Source organism: Excalfactoria chinensis, chromosome 1 (genome assembly GCF_039878825.1).
Source record: "Excalfactoria chinensis isolate bCotChi1 chromosome 1, bCotChi1.hap2, whole genome shotgun sequence".
NCBI lineage: Eukaryota > Metazoa > Chordata > Aves > Galliformes > Phasianidae > Excalfactoria > Excalfactoria chinensis.
In genome coordinates this window covers 68,036,667-68,056,887 of record NC_092825.1, presented here as the reverse complement: position 1 = coordinate 68,056,887, position 20,221 = coordinate 68,036,667, and the positions used below count along the sequence as shown (strand labels likewise).

The 20,221-nt window shown below is 40.0% G+C and overlaps 1 protein-coding gene across 1 annotated transcript in view; it reads right to left on the bottom strand.

Annotated features, from left to right (window-relative positions):
- The window catches only part of PPARA (peroxisome proliferator activated receptor alpha), a 276,741-nt gene that overhangs the window by 117,763 nt on the left and 138,757 nt on the right, over nt 1–20,221 (bottom strand). The window contains exon 7 of the mRNA XM_072333930.1: nt 17,230–17,321. The gene's annotated coding sequence lies outside the window, so the exon portion shown is untranslated. The remainder of the gene's footprint in view (nt 1–17,229; nt 17,322–20,221) is intronic.

The window sequence follows — 20,221 nt, the reverse complement described above, 5'->3', positions numbered from 1 at the left end:
TGCAAGAAATCAGCCGTTGGGAAAAAAATCACCTACTTCCTACAGTATGTCTTGTAAAGTAGGAATAATCCCAAATTGCCTTTCAGAACTGTTCAGAGGTTGTATCATATCTGCTCAGTGCATTTAATAAAATATCACTGAGCTGCAAAATCCAATTGTAGAGACAAAAGTGTTTGCTATGAATGTAATTACTCCAAACATCCAAGCTAAAATAAACCTGCCTCTATTAGAAAGCTGTTGTGATGGTAATTTTAGTTTCACGAAACCGGAACTACACTTGGTAAGAAAGGACACACCATAATAATGGTATTTTCTATCATCTTCAGGTCCAAACTCTTCAGAATGTTATATAGAAATGCATGTTCCCATTCTTCCTGTGTGAGAGCTGTTTCAAAAACCAAACCAAACCAAAACAAAAAAACAGGGTTGCTAGCAGAAGTGGAATGAAAACCAACAGTGAAAAAGCCTGAAAATGTCATTGGTAAAATATCTCTTAATTAAGAAGTAAAGCACACCCATGATGGAATCTGATCTGTTTTTTACTACTTTTAATACTTTATAACTTCCAAATTTCAAATAGTGTTATGCTTACTCTTTTATTAAGGAAACACAGCTTTTTAACATATCACCAATGAGCTCTGGTTGCTGTTATTTGTATATTCTTTCAATCTTTCTTAAGGTATGGCTCGTTAAAGAACAATCAGGTGGGACTTGCTATCTTAAAGGAAAACACTGAAATAACACTACACCAGCAAAATATAACTTCACTCAGATTTCTTTTTCTCATGTTTCAGTGCTCCTAAGGACATAAATAGTATTAATAAAATACTCTAAGTAGCAGCTCCTGTTGTTATTCACCGAAACATCTAAAAAAGAAATTTGACGCAGCTTACAATAGATTCAAATAATTCACAATTAGCCTCATTGTGTCTTTCAAGTCAAAGGAAGTATATCAGGATCCTGAGTTCAAAGACACAATTTATTACACGTTTTTTACTACGTTCCTTCTGCTGCAGGTACTGAATGGGCAAAGCATTTGTTATTCTTGAAAGCACTGCACTGAAAACACACACATGAATTTAAAAAAATGTTGTTCACTCAAAAAAAGGTATGTGTGAACTGAACTACATCTGTCCCCGTTCAGACAGACATCTGTATATTCCTGGACTCTGGCAGTTGTCTACGAACAGTTCTCTCTGTGGGGTGCTTTGCTGTGATTTGATTTTTAAGGAAGGGAGAAATGGTACTTAGTCTTGCTAATTACATGTTCCAGAAAGTGCTCCCAACACATTCTTTCCCTCCTCAAAATCATTTTTATGACTATCAGTACAAATTGAGATCCTAAGAATAGACTGTTTTCTTAAACACACAGCATCAAGTTGAACAGACCAAAATGGAATCTGTTTTCTTTTCTTCATATATTTTTTTCCAACAATGGATAAAAAATTCTGTAAATCCATACTCCAGACATTGCCCTATTATCTTTTATGAATAGTATTTTTGAAAGCTAATGTGGAGTAAAATAAACAACCTTCTAAATTATAAGTAAGAAATTTAAAAAAGATAATCAATACTTGGCTTTCACCATCAAGCCTACCAACTCAAACTGCTCTGCTTCTATAAAGAAAGTTTTATGCCACCAGTACTGAGAATCCAGTGTGAACCTAATCCTTCATACAGAGAATGTCTTGCCTTTTAACCAGACTCTCGAGGCCAGCTGTATTCTGGTTATCTCCTTCTCACACCACATACAGCATCCTACAGCCTCTTAAGCACAACTCATTGCTTTCCACAGAAAAGATGGTGACAGTGTTCACGCAGTATTTTGCGTTCCTACAAACAATAAGTGCTCATTTCACAGACTGAAAAAGGTTTACTCCACTGTAAACACAACCTACGCATTGTAATACTGCTAGGGATTTCCCTTTGCTTCACTCTATCATGAGCTTTACTATATCACCACACATTATAACCAACGTACGCTCATCTGTGCACATACATATCCATAAATATATGTTCTACACGTTTACTGCCTGAAATACAAATTAAGGAAATGCTGTTGGTGACAGCCTGCTCTTTTGTCTGTGCATTACTAACAGGAGAACAACAATGCACAATGGATTTCAATCAGGAATTAAAAAGAGAAATATTCTCCATTTTTCCCTTTCTTCATATGCACAAGTAAATCAGGTGTGTCTTCTTAGTATTCCTTTTCATATAGTTATAAATAATCACAAGAAGAAGTTAGCAGGGAACAAACACATAAAAAGCATTACTGCTTTTGTTTATTTATGCACTGTATTTCACAGTGCTTTTTCCTCTCATACATCAACCAGCTAGACACTGCTGAAAGAAACAGCAATGGGAAAAGAAAGCAAGCCTTAGAATTATTTTCTCAAAGAAACTAAAGGCAAAATAAAACACAGGACAATATTCGAACAGTGTTATATTAGAAACAATATACCAGATTCTACCAGCTGGGGGAAAAATGGCAAGCTAGGCATATCCCTTTAGGTCTCCCATTTTGTTAATTCTTCACGGGCATATCTACCTACACAAGACTTAAACTGAAATCCAGTTTAATCTCTCCCTAGACTATCCTGGAGACATCCTATTTCAATATGTTCTCATTTTCTACATGTCATGTTATGTGTTTCTTCCCTGGGAGTGCAGTGTGTTGGCCTGAGAGGGTAATGCAGGTAACATTTAATATGTAATTGTACGGTAATAGTAGCATTTATCAACTCCGAGTTCCACTGGCACTATTAATTCTCACAGAATATATACGCATGTAACTGAGGCCACATACTCTAGGACACTGAAACACTGCAAACCATTTTTAACACCAGACAACACAGAAAAGGGAGCAAAGTCAAGAGCAGTCAATCTGCACAGAGACCAGTGACTAAAATGACTCCGTGTTCCGGTTCCAAGAGCTGCCCTTAGCATTTTCTCTCACCCGCCTGAAAATAAAGCATTTTGTAATCACAAAGGAGCAAGAAAAAAAAAAGTATCCATAAACACACTGGAGCTTCCCTTTCAGTGGCTTCTAATATTTCTGTTGTAAGTTTTGCACAGAACATTCATTAATTCAACAGTAAAACAATGGAACGACCATGGAGTATAAAAGAAAATATTTTGTTTAGATTTTCTTTGTATAATCAATGTAAGAATATGTCGTGGGTTAGCCTGAAATCTACCTGCACCCGAGACAGGGGGGCAGTCGGCCCGCAGGCCGCTGGCCCAGAAGGAAAAGAAAAACAGGGAAAAGGAAATAAATACAGCGGCAGCGATCTAAGGAGGCACACTTATTTACTAAATACTATATCGGAATACAGAATAACACAATATAATACAATATAATTGGAATTAAGGCTAACGAATCGAGTAAAATAAGAGAGAGTGAGTCCCGAAACCGAGAGGCCTACTGTAACTCTAGGCGAAACGGCTGGAACGCTCCCACACGGCTCTCCCCCTGGCTGGCAGGATCCAAGCGAGCGAGTCCAGCACTGAAGTGAGATTATATAGTCCTGGTCATATGACTGACCGTGGTGCTCCCTGGGACATGTAGTCTTCTTTCTGTGAGCAGCAGATTCGTCAAAATTATCTATGCTTAACATGATGTTATGATGTGGAATACTGATAGCAAAATTACAACATTGCAAAACCATGACATTCCACCCCTTATTCTACATCATTACATTATGCTTATTACACACACACACACACATATATAGTTGTGAGCAATCAGCAACCTTATTTTCTATTTCATGCAAATCCTTAGGCTGAAAATAAAACTTTATAACTTAACACCCTATTATTTACTAAGTTGAGGAAATGGCAAAACTGCCGGAAAAGGAATATGACAACGGTGGAGGGAAAAAAAGGGAGAAAGGCAGCACTAGCGGGGCGTCCCCCACATCAAGGTGCACTCATCCTTTCCCTAAGCTACAGGGCTGCTGCACGGAGGACTTCTTGGGACTGTCCTCCTCTGTCTCCATCAATCTGGATATCAGGTCAGGAGCCCAGAGCATAAGCAGAGGGGAGAAGCAGACCAGCATCACTGCTGGTGGTATGGCCATCTTCCAAGTCATCCATTCCCTTCAGTGGAACAGAATCATCAAGGAGAGGCTCAGCAAGAAACTCCCCAGCAGGTGATCACAGTATCACAGTATTGTGCGAGTTGGAAGGGACCTTAGAGGTCATCGAGTCCAACTCCCGGGATTCGAGCCCTCTGTGTAGCAGAGCGGCACTTCTACCACTTGTGCCACAGCAGGGATTCAAACCCAGGCCTCCGGTGTTGCAAGCGGCAGTTCTAGCACTGCGCCACCGGGGCACACGATTGTGCCAGCAGCTTCACATCCTGGCCTGGAGAGTTCAGCTCCAAGCCCTCGTAGGGGAACAGCGAACTCAGGCCTCGTGGCTGCAGGATGACCCCCCTCACTGCGGGGTGGCTCACTTGGCACATCCACACCATCCTCACCATGGGCTTCTGCTTCATGCCCAGGTGACAGGGATAGGAGTGGAACTGCTGGGGCGGTGTCTGGAGTACCATGACTCCATAAAACTTGCTTCTCCAGCACTAATATGTTATTTCAGGCGATAGCATGGGGTACTGGTACTGCGTATGTTTCAAGCCACCCAGTGGTTGCCTCCACCATGGTGAGCACATAACGCTTACCATTGCGAGATCATGGCAAGGTGATATAATCAACCTACCATGCCTCCCCATATTTATATTTTTGCCATCGCCCTTCCCCCCAAAAAGGTTTCCTCCTCTTGGCTTGTTTAATTATGACGCATATTTCACAGTCATGAATGACCTGAGCAATAGCATGCATAATTAAGTCCACCCCTCGGTCTCTGGACCACTTATATGTTGCATCTCTTGCTTGATGGCCCGAGGTCTCATGGGCCCATCAAGCTAGGAATAATTCGGCCTTGTTCTGCCAGTCCAAGTCTATTTGAGCCACCTCAATTTTGGCAGCTCGATCAACCTGATGGTTATTTTGATGTTCTTCAGTAGCCTTACTCTTAGGCACGTGAGCATCTACATGGCGCACCTTTACAACAATGTTTCTTATTTGGGCAGCAATGTTTTTCCACAGTTCAGCAGCCCAAATAGGTTTACCTCTTCGTTGCCAGTTGTTTTGTTCCCACTGCTGCAACCACCCCCATAAGGCATTTTCCACCATCCATGAGTCAGTATAAAGATAAAGCATTGGCCACCTCTCCCGTTCAGCCACATCTAAAGCCACCCCTCATGCCGGACAGCTGGGCCTAGCGGGCTGGATGGGAGGCAGTGCGGCATAGCGGTGGGTGCCTGCTCAGCCCGGAAGCGCACCAACCCCTTCCAGATATGGAACAGACCCACCGGGGGAGCCGAGACCGGTGTTGTCCACTTGGGGTTGCGCTGCTCCGCTACAGGCTGCCTCGCCTGGGCTCGGGAAGGAGCCTTGCTCTGACCGGAGGTTGTTACACTCGGACTGGAGGGCGTCGTGCTCAGACTGGAAAGTGTTGCACTTGGACTGGAGAGTGTCGTGTCCAGACTGGAGGGTGTCACACTCGGACTGGAGGGTGTCACACTCGGACTGGAGGGTGTCACACTCGGACCGAAGGGCATCTCGCTCAGACCGAAGGGCGTCTCGCTCAGACTGGGGTGTGTCTTGCCTGGACCAGAGGGCATCAAGTTCGGACCGGAGGGTGTCACGCTGATATAGGAGGTCATTTCTCTCAGCTCTGAGACTCTCCATCTCAGTTCTGAGACTCTCTATCTCAGCTTCAGAAACTTTTTCCCTCTCTGCCTTTTCAGCTCTGAGACTCTCTCTCTCAGCTTCAAAATTGAATAAGGCCCAATAGGCATTAGCCAGGCCCCAAATCATTTGTGCCTCCTGAGATCTGCCTGTGCCGCAACATTCCTGCCTCAAATATGCGATCAAGCTCTCAGGATTCTTCAAGTGTTCAGGAGTAAAGCTCCATGACGCTGAAGATGTCTGCCTTTTTAAAGTCTCCTCAAAGCCTCTCCACACTCCCTGCCACTCAGTATTCTCTGGTTCTGGGGAAGACTTCCTCAGAATGTTATAAATCCAGATACTGAGTGAGATTAATAAAATAACCAACAGTATGTTCAGGGAAATTAACAGTGTGGTCAAATGGGCATTCAAAAACTGCATAATGGATTCAGGGAAGGGACAAGGAGCATGCAGTCCCCTGAAAAGCAGTTTTACTAGCAGTTTTAACAGAGCACACATTTTTTTTCCTCTCTTCAATAACGAGATAGCAGAGCTAAAAGTTTACAAAATATTCCGGGGTATTGGCCGTCCGCCTGGACTTTCAAGGTCAAGCTCCCAGGTGCAGAAACGTAAACTTTAGATAGCTCCTTAACGAAAAAAAAACTCGTAGCTCTGTAAGAAGCTAAAGGAACAGCAGGAAAAACAGCAGCTTTTGCAGTTTTTGCCCACTTTTGCCCAAATTATGCCCACTTTTGCTGGCAATCTGCCCGCATTCTCCACCAATTAAATGTCATAGGTTAGCCTGAAATCTACCTGCACCCGAGACAGGGGGGCAGTCGGCCCGCAGGCCGCTGGCCCAGAAGGAAAAGAAAAACAGGGAAAAGGAAATAAATACAGCGGCAGCGATCTAAGGAGGCACACTTATTTACTAAATACTATATCGGAATACAGAATAACACAATATAATACAATATAATTGGAATTAAGGCTAACGAATCGAGTAAAATAAGAGAGAGTGAGTCCCGAAACCGAGAGGCCTACTGTAACTCTAGGCGAAACGGCTGGAACGCTCCCACACGGCTCTCCCCCTGGCTGGCAGGATCCAAGCGAGCGAGTCCAGCACTGAAGTGAGATTATATAGTCCTGGTCATATGACTGACCGTGGTGCTCCCTGGGACATGTAGTCTTCTTTCTGTGAGCAGCAGATTCGTCAAAATTATCTATGCTTAACATGATGTTATGATGTGGAATACTGATAGCAAAATTACAACATTGCAAAACCATGACAGAATAGTCCTCTGAGCAAACACACTAGGCACTAATATATCCTCATCTAGCTCTAAGGATCTAGATATGTAAACTAAATGATGTATCAGCTAATATGTATCACTAAATGCAGATATAACCACAAAACAAAAACAAAAACAAAAACTGTCTATAACGCTAGGGAAAATACAGTTTACAAAACGATCACCCTGTGCTTTTTACCAGCTACTGGCACATGCTGCTTTAACCTGAAATATTATTACATTTTTCAGAACATTACACTGAGTTCCGTGGCTCCTTTATCATAAGCATTCTAACTCATTCCAGCACGTGTCACTGGAATAGCACGATACAAATCAAACTTGCATTCTCACCCGTACTCCTTAAATTCTCCTAAACTGCACTGCTGTCCTGAGAAAGTACAACGCCTGGGATAAATCCAACAAATGCTGCACTGTCCACCACTAACAGCACACAGAAATAACCTGAAAAGTTCAGATGTATGAAAAAAGTGACACGTATGAATGGGTCCACCTACATCTCAGAGAGGCTTACCCTGACCAGTCACCAAAAAGACACCAAACCCCAGTCAAGCGAAACATCTATGTCCTTGCAACAAGTGCATTTGTCGCCCAAATCCATTTTCCAGTTCCACTGTCCAGAAAGATGAGCTGTGCTTGCCTACCTGCTGGTCTATGTGTCAGCCTCTTGGCCTCTGTTCCTCCTGAAGGCCACAGATACCAACACTCTGCCTAAAGCATGGCTGGTAGGAGATTTGCTGTCCTAAACTCATGATCAGTGGCCCAAGGAGGATGCATACAGAAATGAGCTACGGCAGGTGGCTCAGAGCACAAGTTCACACATGCCAGGCAGAAATCCAGCCTTTCTAGAGACCTAGGAGAATCTCAGTATCCACTCCCCCTGTGTGTTTAATAGGCACAAACTGCGGAATTTCCAAAAATTGCTCCTTTAAACAAAAGCTGATCGACTGGCACACGCCAGGTTTGGTGGCTTTACAGTCTCAGGCTGAACAGCTTAATTGAGCCCTGACAAGCAAAAAGACATAAGAAAGCACTTCTGTAGTTGGATGCATGTTTTCTTCCAACAGTAACGTGCTAGCTCCCGAATACTGTAAGATAGACAGAGCACCTGAAAACAGTTCTGCTATGTGCATTTTATGCATTTTTATTTTCATTATCTGAGGAGAAAGAAGTTTAAGTTTAGAAGTTAAAATTCATTAGGCTTCTAAGCTCATTTGTCTGCGCAGAAAAGGATCAGCAATTGAAAAAGAAGCAAAAAATATTTTCAATCATCAAAGTGACACAGACTAATATGAAGGAGGGAAGGGAATACTTGTATTTTGTTTTAATGTGCCATTTTAATATAATAGCTCCTTTGATATTTGGGAGTTCACTTAAATGTTTTAATATTCTAAACTGTATCTTCTCTGAACTACATCACACCAGCATACATTCCCTCTACCATGTTCACTGAAACAGAAACCCAGTAAACAAACATTCACTTTCAGAAACTTGAAGTAAAAACAGAGCCATACCTTTGCCTTCAACCTCTGTCCATCTCTGCTGTGCCCAGGACTATTTTCATTTGCCAGTGATTCCTTAAGCTATAAATGCACAGCAAGAGACACAATTGGCTGCGTGACCGAAATGGCTCTCCGGAAGGAGGATGCAAAATCTGAACTGTCACCTCCAACTTTGTTTCTCAGTGACACCAAGGCAGAGTTCCACAAATAGCTGGGAAGTTATATTAAGAGGCTGTGTGATGTCCTGCCAGGGTCTTTACTAGGCCTCCAGAGCACAAAGGTTATACACTATTTATTTATAGAGGAGGATGATACTGTACAAACCATATGAGGTTTTAGTAAGCTTCAACTTCTAACCTAAACACTTCTGTCATTCTGTGGAATAATGATTGTACACAATTTCAGGAATGGTATTAGAGTACACCTGTGACTGAAAGGTGTCCTCTTTAGCATAAGAATGGTCTTGGTTCAAGAAACATCATCAGACAACATACTTAAATCTCTCTTAATTTGGATATAGCTTACCTTGTGCTACGCTTTAAACCGAATTTGCAGGAGATTTCTGTCTCTTTTACACAGTTAGACTGAGCAGGGCTGACATGAGGATTACCTTTTATTATGTGCTTGTACAGTGCTTAGCACAGCCATATTGCTTTTCTCTAGATATACAATGACTTTCTCCCTTGCATATGCACAGTACAATGAATGAAAGTATAACCACCATAAATGCACTCTTCTCAGTGGTAACAAATGTGATTCTATCAGAGTCTGTTTCATAATTTCTCACCCCAGTCATGCCATCCAGCAATGGTGGTCTTTTGGTCAGATCACTTCTGGGTCAGGGTAGGAGAGTGCTTTGCTAGACAGCTGTTGTGTGGCTTATTATCTCCACAAAGAAAACAGAATTACTGCATAATATTGTTCAATGTCTGTCAAAAATCTCAGCACATCCATCAGTATTTAGAGTACATACAAATACACGCTGTTCTCTAAAAGCTGAACACCTTTCCCCCCTTCTTAGCTAAAGAAGGGTCTGAAGTGACTTTAAGTCATGCTGTGAACCCTGTCTTCACATATAGCCAGGCTGAAAAATGATACAGCATCTTGTGCACCTCTCTCCAGATGATGTTTTTCTTTTAACGCTACAAATTTTCAAACTTCACAAAGCTTTTATTAAGGAATTATATAAACGTTGAGTACCAAGCCCAAGTGTATGAAAAACACTCCATTTCAATCTGCCTGAACAGCAGCATACAGCTTCAAGAAAGGAAGCAAACAGTCAGAATTATGTAAGTATTCTGGATTAAGATGCCTCTGTTGTACCTGTACAGACCTTGAGTACACATGAGACTTAAGCGCTCGCCAGAAGATCTATAAATTCACAGGTATTATAAGTTTGTATTTGATATTTTTGCTTAGGCTGCACTTAATTTGATAATAAGGAGCATTCTGCCAATTCGACTTAGAAATAAACTGAATTCCTACTGTATCTGAAAAAAATATACCTATTGGTGATCTTCCTTATTACATAAATCTGGCCATTTCTGCCCCATGCCAATACCATAATTGCTCTTTTTGTCGTATCTTTTATATCTTGATGGTTTTTTTTTTTTTTTTTTTTTTTTTTTTTTTTTTTTTAATGGTTTCCATCTCTCAGTGCCTGCAATGTACTGTTTATGGCATTTTCTTACACGTTCTCTCTTATTTCTTTTTTCCTTTCCATCTTTATGATGGCATTTTATTCTTTCTGAGGTGTTTCTTTTCCCTTTACTGCATGCCTCCTTAAAAAATACTACAAAAAAAGCCAAACAAACCCAGAAACCTGCATTGTTTAAAATACAGGATTAATACTGAGAATCCATATTCACTTCTTGTACTGAACCAGTTTTTGTGTTATCTAAACAGTTTTTGTGTTATCTAGTTATTGACATTTAGTTCCAAGCAGATTTTCCAGTGCTAGGAGCCCACTGCTGACATCAGATCACAAAGAGAACTCAGCACCAACCCATTCTAGCATCAGTTCTTAGCTTTAGACAGAGCCAATAGCGCAGAGTATTTCTGAAAGTTCAGCCTTTTGTTAACTGTCTAAATAGGATTTTACAACTTTTGACACTCCTTATCTTTCAGTGCCTCACTGTGTCATGTGAAATATATATATATATATATATAAAAAAGTGTTCTCCCAACCTTTATCTTTGTATAAAAAGAATTTAGGGTATAAATGATCAAATACCGAACTACACATAGTCTGAGCATCAACCCAGAACTCTACCATGTCTCATTTAAGAGCACAACTGTTATAAAATACAACGTCACATATTTTATTTACTTTAATAATTTGCCACAAAGAAGATTCAACATTTAAGTTAAGTTTCAGTGGACCAAAACTTTCAAAGTCTGTTTGCATTAAAAAAACCTCAGAATGAAATCTAGTAAGGAGGAACTCCCACAGGCAGCCAAACTTAATAGTCTCCCGATGTCACACTTTTGTAAGTACGTCTGGCTGATTGCTTGGTTTTGCATAAGGAATCTTAGCAGTCTGCAAAACTGCATGTGTAAACAGTAATTTTAATACTTTGCTCTTTACATTGCTTTCCATTTGAGGCTCTTAATGTCTTTTACAAGCATAGCAAAGAGATGCGCTTTTTATTTTACTTGTTACAGAAGACGTGACAAAGAGGTGACTGCCTCAGAAAAAGAGCACCTCAGGCAGTCACAACTTTCTCATCTTCAGCACTGCACAATGCCCACTGCAAAGGACAGATGAACCTGCTCTGTCTTCTCATTCCATAACTCAAGAGCTTGTTGATGGACAGAGACCACAAGGAACTCTTATTATTATTACACAGGTTTCACCCAAAAAGCTTCAGAACAGACTAATCTTACATATGGCTTCTGACTTTTGGCAACATCCTAATTTATCCACCTATCTGCTCTACCAGCATACCAGCAATCTCTCAGAAGGTAGAAATACTGACAACTTAACAGTCTTTTGGATCTTTGTCTCTTTAAGTTCAATTTGAGCATTTATTAACACATTCCAGGGAGATCTTGTGTCTCAGTATGTAACAGACTGATGACTCCTTTCCTTGTTATATTCTTTAATGTCAGGGTTCACAGTGCACCTTTCCCCTTCAATTCCCACTTCTCACTCCTGGTCAGATCTCATCTGCTGGAGAACTGGGTATTACTGAACTTAGTGATCTCAATGAGATTCCACTTGTTTAGGAGGAAGGAATGAAGGAAATCTAACACATATCAAATGACAGCAAAGTATGAAGTATATGGTGAAAATCAAGCAAGTAGGTAGACATGATTTTAATGTACATGTTCCAGCACCATTTTATTTTATAAATACAAAATATCTCAATATTAAAACACAGACTCAGTAAACTACCCTAGCACGTCCTCAGTCTGAAACATGGTAGTAGAGTTAAATATGCTTAAACACTTCCTTAAAGTAGAACCTGTCATGAGATTTTCTGCTGTAACCAAACATGCCCATGATTTGAACTGATATGGCAGCTATGACATAAATCCCCTTGGAGTGCAGACCTTTTAGGTTAGTACTTCTCCCATCTACAAGGCTACCCTATCCTGGACTACTAAATCACGCTGACCTACCCCACTAAGCTAACATCTTCCCAGAATGACTCGCATTTCAAAATATCATCTCAATAATCCTTTACCAGCTCTGCTGTCAGCTTCTATAGTGCATTCTTTCATCTATAACGGAGGAGGAGGAAGTTCCAAATAAACAAACAGGCACTGGTTCTTCATAACACGTGTGTTAAGCTGTGGGACTCCAACAGAATAATGTAGATGCTCAAAGTTTACAGGGCTCAGAGGAAGAGCACACAAGCTTACAGAACAGAAATCCACTGTGGTTACTAAATACAAAGAAACTATGCCTGGCTGAGTACACCTCTAGGATGGCTGAACACCACGGGATAATTCAGCAGAAATATGATACATAATTTCCTTGTTCTTACTCACTTCCTTAGGCATTCTGTTTTGGCTAGAGCTGAGGACAGGTGACAGTTGGAAGGGGGGACAGCCCACCTCTCTGCTGAATGAGTCCCGGGACTCAGCCCGTGGGCTCAGATCTTCCATCCTTTCCTCAGGAGATACTGTAATGTGAGTAGCTCTTTGCTCCCTGCTGTGAGGAAATAGTCAGAAACAGGTCAACAAAATGTAAAATACTAAAGATTAAAGTCGATTGTTCCTGTCTCAGTCTGTCGGCCAACTCTGAGCATAACATCTTTCAGAATTTTTTAATTCTCTTATTTTCAGAAGAAAAAAAAACAACACTGCATTTTCAGTTTCACCCAAAAGTAACCCCACAAGTAGTTTTAGTATAATGCATTGTTATGAATTTTAAATATAGTTCACTGCTATACTCAAAGCAAAAATTAAAACAAAAAGTTGATGGCATTCAAAAAAATCAGAACTGCTTTGCTGACCAGCAATCTAGACGCACAGTAATATTTTCAGTGAAGACACTGAGCAGAAAAGACTGAACGTGTGGTCTACTCTGTTTCTTCCAAACACCAATCTGCTCCTATCAGAACTAGATGCAAGAAGGAATTCCAGAGGAGTTTTCCTCATAAGTCTGCCAGCTGATTCTGCAAATTCAGTTGAACAACAGACTTCTGTGCACTTCTCTGAACAGATCCTCCTAATGACTCCTAACAGGGTATGGGAATAAAATTAGAGAAGAGGTGGGGTGGACACGATTCAAGGAATGCAGAAACTTGACATATCTGTATGTATCATTTAATACTTAGCAAGCAGCCAAGTATTTATTTTCATCTTGAAGGTGGAAATTTTAAGATGGATTATAATTGTGCCGACTGATTCAACAGAACTTGGCAATCGATTCCTCCTCTTACACCTCTCATCATCCATAAGAAATTATTTGGCTTCAACATAACACAAAGGACACAGTTACTTGGAAACACGGAAGCATGCTTTCAGTCTCTGGAATGGAAGGCAGATTTTAACATTTTAAGAAATCTACTGCCTTGTTTAGACTGAAGGCAATAATTTTGCCTCCCCTCTTTATTCTCAGCAACGCAGTACTTTCCTTCAGGTGCTGAAATTGCCTTTCATTACCAAAATTGAAAGCATGCTTACGTAGTTTTAGGTAGGTGGGACTACCATCAAGGTGAACAAACCCCACATAGTGCTCGAGGTTCAGGGTCATACTCAGTATTTTTTTTTGACATTACGAGAAAAATCAGGACACTCTGAGGTTTGGAAGCCAGCCCATCTTTATATCATTTTTCATATTTATTTTCCTGTGGATTAAATCAATCCTCCCACTATCCATGAGAGACTTCTGGGATCTTTCCTGTGAAACCCCTTGTTTTCCCCTAGTGTACTTCCCCGTGATGATCTCATTCTCCACTCATATATCTTCACATCCCATCTGTAGGCTGATAACTCATCAATTTACCCCTTCTTTCATGTCTTGTCTCATTTCATCTCGTCCCAGTTCATGTCTCTTCTCTGGTGTTTTGTTGTCAGTTAAATTATAACCCAAGCTTAATCCACATCTTAAATTCTCTTCTTTCCACAAGTAACTCTTTACTATTTAATATACAATACTGAGGTCCAACTTCTGCCCAGCAGAAGAAGGGGAAACAAATCATTTATTTTTCTGAACATTAGCAAAAAAACCCCAAACTTTCAGACCACAAGATCTGGAACTTGCAATATGACGGCAGTCAGTTAATTTTTATTTTTATCTTCTTCCCCAGCATCCTCATCATATTTGGATTTTACAGCTGATATTTAACTACCATTGCTACATTTGATTTGCTCAAGCTTGGGCTGCATAATAGGTGCGACGATGTCATTTTGAAATCCAAACATCATCGCCAACAGCAACCAGACATCACTGTCACCATTCCACAGTGAATCCATTCCAAAAAAATAGTCAATACTATGGCACTTTTTGAAACCATTGCCTTGGTTACAAGATGTAGCAAGCAGGAATGAAAACTCTGGCCTATACATTTAACTGGAATAATCTTGCATCATGTCCTGTATTAATTCTTGTATTACTTGTATGAATGTCCTGTATTACTTCTTACTAATACTTCCTACACTCAACGCAGAGTCTTTTGGAATAAGACATAGTGGGGCTTTAAGAGTGAAGCTTTGCACTCTGGAAAGTTCCACTTAAAATGCCATCTTCTAGAAATACTGTGTTAATATACTGATTTCAAGTTGTTCAGGTCCCAAAAATCACAGACAATTTCAGAAACAGAACTACTCCTCTGAAAACTAAAATGAATAAAAATTTCTCAAATATAACAGCATTCGTGAGTAGTTTTATTGTAATTACAATTTATTTAGAAAATAGTATACTGGGATACTGGTAGAAGTAAAAAAGTTTCGCAGTTAAGTATTATGTGCAATTTTTTACTCAAAGAAGAAAAAATGTTTCCTTTCTGAAGTAGCTTGTTAACTCATTGTTATCCAAATTACATATAGTTTGAGATTTCTAAAAGGAAAATCTCACTTCTAGATTTTTCTTATTGTGAGGGAATCAGATGTGCTAGAATGATCGCAACCTGACATTCGAAGTCAAGTTTATTTTCCCCATGATTATGAGATTTTGAACTACGTAAGGTCTGTAATTCACATCTAAAATGGATATTTGACTTGACCACCAGTTTTTTTCTCCTTTGGCTATGAAACTCGCTCCTAATTTCAGGTTATAGAATATTCTCAGAAACTATTCTTCCTACCTATTGTCAACAGAATTTGGATGAGGCTCATTTGCCCAGTCTTACAGTGTGAACTCTTTTCAATTGAATGTGTAACTGAGTAGTTGAACACTTCAGAAGTTAAAATGATTTAGATTAATCTTTCTTATAGGAATATAATATCACTCTTGAAAGTTGAAGAAACATTTTCTAATTGTACACTACCAGCTTCTGACAGAAGTTTCCTGTTCTTTTCTTATTGCTCCAAAATCAGAGTGGGGATATTTTTGAAGGCCAGTGATCTGGCTCAAGGTTCAAAAACACTTGGAAGAAAACAAGGAATTTTTGTTGCTGTCACTGCATTTTAGGATGATGCTACTAGCAACTGTTTGCATTGGAGGACCAATGTTACAAAAAACAAAAACAATGAAAAAAAACACCCGAACAGCCAGTAAAGACAAAACAGATAAATGAGAATGCTACGCTATCATTTACTGATCCCACATCTTACACCTGTACTATGTGTAGCAAGATCAGGTGCTTCAGTTATGTATGCAAAGCATCTGAGGCTCATTCAGATGAAGTAAACTGTACAAAGTCAAACCAGCAGTTTAATAGCAAAATTCAAAGGAGTACATCAATATACTACCAACATACGGCCAAAACCACTGGAATGCACGCATAATAAAACATGAACATGAATAAATATCTGATTGCTGATACAGTGTATAGTTTAGGAATTAAAGAAAATATTTAGAGTGACTTTGTTATTTACTTGTGTTTACTTTTCAGGTGGTCACATAAGGTATAACATTTAACAAGGATGATTTTTCACTTAATACTGACACAGCTCTTAACATATATTCTTTGGAGGTACCTCTGCTTCTGATGGTGGGTTTTTTTTTTTCAGCTTAAAATATGTGATCATGAACAACAGTTCGCAACATTATGATGAGATAATGTAAGACTGACAGGATTATAATACTAAAACATTTTCTTAGAATGCCCGTTGTTTTGAAGCATTCTGTGAATACTCTTACCTTTAATGCCTGTTAGCAATCCAATCTGCTTCACTGAATTAATCAGTTATAAATGAATAAAAATATAAAAACAGTATCACTACACCACTACTGTAATAGAAAAATGTATGTGATTACTTGCTATTATGTCACTTGTTTTCACATCTGTAGCAGACCTGTCATCACCTGCTCACAAGAAGCTTTGAAAAACAATCACACAGTCTTTCTCCTTGTTTCACTGAAGTATAGACTAAACAGATACCTGCATTACTTTTCCCTTTACACAAGTAGAAGAAAGATCTATTTTCCTACATCTAGAAATCTACAACCTTGCTCTAAACTGTCCTTGCAATCCAGCTAGAAAGTCTAGTTTCTACAGTGGAAGAACTGCAATTGCCAAACTATGTTCTACTGTGTTCAAGATGTTTATACTATTTCAATCTTAACAAAATCCTTGGAGTACACAAAACCTCCAGTCACCTCCAGGCACTCAAATGAGTTTCACCCTCACAGTAGCCTCACCAGTGGCTTGCTCAGATCCTAGGATCTTCCTGGGATCACTGGGAGTTTGGCAGTGCCTTCTTCAGATGTTGCTTTTTCACTTTTCTCTAGTGGAAGTCAGGAAAGAACCAGCTTTATCCTCAGCTCCTTACATGGCTGAGAGTGCTTTTGGGTAGTAATAAGGTAAAATCTGCCTTGGCTGACAGATAAGACACAATATCCAGCAGCTTAAACACGTATTGAACTTCAAGCTGCACCTCTTACACAGTACCTGTTCAATCACAGCTTCATCTATTAATTGCAGCTTTAATGCTTCTTGCGACTTTTTCACTTACGTTGTTTTATCATCACCTTTTGTGAGTTAACACAAATATTTACTATCAAGCCTGTAAACTGCAGAGTACCTTGCATCAGGCAACAATTACTGGTATACATAATGAAATCACAAATACCTGAACACCTTGAAGATCAGTCTCTAGTGTCTTCTTCTTGTGCATCTTGATTTCATTTTGCCAGACTACTACATCATCTTTTTCCAGGCAGCCTGAGACAGATAAAGCGTAACAGAAGAAGAAAAAGCTATCTGAGCACAAATTTAGTCAGAAAATGCAGAATAAACACACCAAAGGCCAAAACATCATAAAATAAACATTTAAGTACTGTTACCCCCTACAGCCTGTTTTACTGATAAATACGACACATCATGCAGAGCAGATAAACAAGAAACAGTAAACAAGCCATGTCATTTCATAGAAAATGATGGAAAATATTTCCACTGTTCCTTTAAGCAGTGGTTTTGAAATTTTGGAAGCGAGCTGCACTCAAGACTATTGGCAGTGCTTGATGCATTGCTTCATTTAGATATTCTTTGCCCCCCTATCTTTCTCCTCATTTTACCCCCTTTTTCAGTTGAACCAAAAAAGCACATTAACTCAAGTGTTAACGTCTCTCTTATCATATACAGACACCTCACTGCCTTAAGACTGCTGACTCAGAGTATACACACTAGAGCAAAATTACTCTTGAAACTGAATAAATTTTTCCCCCATTCAAGAGCTGGGAGAGTCAGAAACCATTTGTAGCGTGCTAAGGCCAAAGCATCTGCCATATATACCAGCATAAACTTGCTCTGAGTATACTGCTCTGCCAGTCCATACGAGCAGAGAATTTGGTCAATGCATGTGTAACAAACCACCTCTGTGAAATAATTTTATCAGAGCAAATACCAGAGGGAGCACTTTTCTCTCCAGGACACTGAGAAGTAATTTTTCCCGTGAAAGCATCAGATTGCTGATATTAACATAAAGATCAATCAGTACATACAAATACTGGATCTTCACATAGATCTGGATAAAAATGAACTACACAGAGTTATTGCTGACATAACCTACTCAATTTTAGATTCACATACATGTGAAAAAAATAGCTGTCCATGTGATCTAAGTATTAAAATCCCTTATATCCTATCAACTACAAATACATATATATATATATACATATATATATAGTGTAAACTGCAACTGGTAGCTGCGTGCAATACTTAGTTTTTTATACCTTCATAAGTTAGCAGTCACTGAACGCAAGCAGTCCCATCGACCAAGTGTTGCAAGGGGCCTAACAAGCGTATGTGTAACTCCCTACCAACCAACTGCTGCTGCAGGCCTCTGCCTCACCCAGTTACACCAGATTGCAGACTAATGTCTGAGGTGCTCAAAGGTTGCACAGCAGCATGCAGGTCTCGTTCAAATCCAGTTCCAGTAGCAGATGACTGACGTGTTAGATCTCTGTTTGAATCACTTCTACATGCTTAGTTTTGCCTTAACAGTAACATCAGAACCTGCACATTTCTCTGACAAGGTTCTAAAACACATCTACTGTGCAGGTAAAGGACTCCTGATACAAGTATCCTTTTATCAATACTGATAAGTTTTAATCTCTCTTGAATACTGATGCAAGCCTGAAATTTTCAAGACATGGGGCTCTGGTTTTAGATGTCATCTTCTGGATCCCTCTGAGCACTCCTGAGGCTGACCATCCAAAATCAGTTCATATTTTCCAATCTGAAGGCTAGACACTTCAGTGAAAAGTTCTGGAGTGGACATTATTTGGAAGAGATCAGATGATTTACACATCAATGGCACCTCACAGAGTTCAAAACTACATCCTTTCCTGGTAGCCAAATTCGGCCATTAGCAACAAGTACATAATCTCAATAAAGTAAACTGTAGGGCTAGAGCAGTAAAGGATAGATAATGAAAACTCTCTGCACTGAGTAGCCGCAGGGAGTCTAAACTGAAGATCTAATAATTGGTCTTATCTCTATCAAGGTGCAACAGAATAAGCTGAGAAGTGCAAGAATGTCTGACAAGGCCCCAGGGCTCTTTACAGCTTGCAGTGAAGCTTCATTATTGTGAAGAATTTTAAGGATCATCTCACGTGGAGAGAACAAGAGGAATTTCTTTTTCCTGCCATGCTGCTGATGCAGATATATGCAAGGTGCACTTATGTAGATAAAACACACTTCTCCTTTCACACAAGCCATCACAATACTGAAGTTTCACTGTTAGGCTCTCCTTTACATGTCTTCTCAGGCATGTAAGCAGCAGGTGCACGAAGAATGGCCCCTAGTTGAGGTGAAGGTCAGCTGTCTTGTGGTGCAGGAGCCCAAAGGAAAACTCACTTCAAAGAGAGAACTCCTCCTTGAAGTTCCCACATTTCCATGTGCTCTAGCCAAGCCTTATTCAGGACACATTAGTATATTCCTGCAAGTGTTTAGATTAAGAGATTTATTGGTGCTTGTAAGATCACAGCGGTAGCTAACACTTCACCTTCCAAAATGAAGGGAACATTTTGTACAGTGGGAAAAGAAGTGGTCCTTCCTTCCCCAAGCTTTAACATAAGCTGAATACGAGCAGGTAGAAATGCAGGCACACACTTTGTGTCTTTCTATGTACGATGCCTAAGTGTCTGAGCATCAGGTTTATGAAACTTTCTCCAGAACCACAGTAGACTCTGAAATATGCAATTGATATGGCATCATGACAAACAGAAGTCCATGTTGCATCACTAATATGAAAAGATCCTTATTTGTCTTCCAAAACAGTTCCAGTGCATTTAGTTCACAACAACTGTGCTTTGTTCTGATCCAGACCTCCAAGAAACACTTTGCCTTTTAACAAAAATAGCAGGGAGACTGCCACAGAAGAAGCAGAGCAGTAAAACAGTGGGACTTAGGCCACACCTGAATAACAGCACAGTTAGCTTATGGTGAGATACAGTTACCATGTCACCTGTTACGTATTCAAAGCATCAGTTCCTTCAGGGTACATTACAATCAAGGTATAGGAAGACGTTTAGATGAGCAGGCTGTAGCTGACTGAAACCATGCTCTGCAAGCAACACAGTGGAGATCACTTTGAGTTGGCTGTACAGTATAAAGGATGC